We start from the raw sequence: 2,624 nt of genomic DNA on the forward strand, positions 1-2,624 counted from the left end.
GCCGGTTGTCGTGGCAATAAAATGAAAGTTTAAATGCGATCACCATATAAATTCAAAGATGAAAAAGCCTGGAAGGAGGAGAGATGCCTAGAAACGATTTGGTTGGCCGTTTTTTGTGTGGATTAATTGTCAGAGTAGAGGTCATTGTGCATTTCAGTTAAAATAACAACTCAATGTTTATCCCAGGACAAATTAGCTAGCAACAGCAAGCTAGCTAAATGACAAATTAACGTTAGCTAGCAAGTGCAAGCTGACTAGCTAAATTACCATACATGTTTAATGCTTTTCGACCTGTCCCCAAATTAATGTAATTGGTTCAGAGTTTGATATTTTAACCTGCGCGTCGTGATCGCGTTTGGTGGGGGGGGCAAAATACATTTCTGCACGATAGTGCACGCGTGCAGCCGGTTTGGGTTCCGTGTAAGTTGGTTGTCTAAACCCCCCTCCCAACCTTTTCTCATCGGAGCTACACGAATCACGTAGGTCACCTATTTTGGATTCAAAACAGGTTAAAGAAGGATTTTTAAGCCTCGACAATTGAGACATGGATTGTGTCTGTATGCCATTCAGAGGGTGAATGGGCAAGACAAAATATTTAAATGCCTTTGAATGGGGTATGGTAGTAGGTGCCAGACGCACCAGTTTGAGTGTGTCAAGAACTGCAACACTGCTGTTTTTTCACACCCAATGGAAATTGATTACCAAGAATGGTCCACCACCCAATGGAAATTCCAGCCAACTTGACAACTGTGGGAAGCATCGGAGTAAACATAGGAAGCTTTCGACACCGTGCGGTTCATACAACAAACTGAGGCTGTTGAGGGCAAAAAAGGGTGCAACTCAATATTAGGAAGGTGTTCCTAATGTTTTGTACACTCATTGTATATTTGCTAAGTTAACAGGATTTTTTGTTGCAATTTATGTACAATAGAAAACCCTAGATTTCTGCATAAAAATATCTTTGGTCTCTGTACATTAAGCAAATATTTCAGGTACAGTTGAAGTCGGAAGTTTACATACACTTAGGTTGGAGTCATTAAAACTTGTTTTTCAACCACTCCTCAAATTTCTTGTTAACAAACTATAGTTTTGGCAAGTTGGTTAGGACATCTACTTTGTGCATGACAAGTAATTTTTCCAACAATTGTTTACAGACAGATTTCACTGTATCACAGTTCCAGTAGGTCAGACGATTAAAGGCACAGTCAACTTAGTGTAAACAGCTTAGAAAATTCCAGAAAAGGATGTCATGGCTTTAGAAGCTTCTGATAGGCTAATTGACACTATTTGAGTCAATTGGAGGTGTACCTGTGGATGTGTTTCAAGGCCTACCTTCAAACTCAGTGCCTCTTTGCTAGACATCATTGGAAAATCAAAAGAAATCTGCCAAGATCTGAGGAAATAGATTGTAGACCTCCACAAGTCTGGTTCATCCTTGTGAGCAATTTCCAAAAGCCTGAAGGTACCACGTTCATCTGTACAAACAATAGTATGCAAGTATAAACACCATGGGACCACGCAGCCGTCATACCACTCAGGAAGAAGGCGCATTTTGTCTTCTAGAGATGAACGTACTTTGGTGCGAAAAGTGCAAATCAATCCCAGAACAGCAGCACAGGACCTTGTGAAGATGCTGGAGGAAACAGGTAATAAAGCATCTATATCCACAGTAAAACGAGTACTATGTCGACATAACCTGAAAGGCAGCTCAACAAGGAAGAAGCCACTGCTCCAAAACCGCCAAAAAAAGCCAGACTACGGTTTGCAACTTCACATGGGGACAAATATCGTACTTTGTGGAGAAATGTCCTCTAGTCTGATGAAACAAAAATAGAACTGTTTGACCATAACGACCATCGTTATGTTTGGAGGAAAAAGGGGGAGGCTTGCAAGCCGAAGAAAACCATCCCAACCGTGAAGCACGGGGGTGGCAACCATGTTGTGGGGGTACTTTGCTGCAGGAGGGAATGGTGCATTTCACAAAATAGATGGCTTCATGAGGGAGGAAAATTATGTGGATATATTGATGCAACATCTCAAGACATCACTCCGGAAGTTAAAGCTTGGTCGCAAATGGGTCTTCCAAATGGACAATGACTCCAAGCATACTTCCAAAGTTGTGGCAAAATGGCTTAAGGACAACAAAGTCAAAGTATCAAAGTGGCCATCACAAAGCCCTGACTTCAATCCTATAGAAAATTTGTGGGCAGAACTGAAAGTGTGTGTGAGCAAGGAGGCCTACAACCTGACTCAGTTACACCAGCTCTGTCAGGAGGAATGGGCCAAAATTCACCCAACTTATTGTGGGAAGCTTGTGGAAGGCTACCCGAAACGTTTGACCCAAGTTAAACAATATAAAGGCAATGCTACCACATACACTCAATTAGTATGTAAACTTCTGACCCACTGGGAATGTTCTGAAAGAAATAAAAGCTGAAATAAATTCTCTCTACTGTTGACATTTCACATTCTTAAAATAAAGTGTTGATCCTAACTGATCCAAGTGTCTTTGATAAAATGTCAGGAATTGTGAAAAACTGAGTTAAGGTGTATGTAAACCTCCAACTTCAAATGTATATTCTTCATTTTTGTACTGTTTCAAACAAACATATGTTTTCATGTTT

This window comes from Oncorhynchus clarkii, chromosome 3 (genome assembly GCF_045791955.1).
Source record: "Oncorhynchus clarkii lewisi isolate Uvic-CL-2024 chromosome 3, UVic_Ocla_1.0, whole genome shotgun sequence".
Taxonomy (NCBI): domain Eukaryota; kingdom Metazoa; phylum Chordata; class Actinopteri; order Salmoniformes; family Salmonidae; genus Oncorhynchus; species Oncorhynchus clarkii.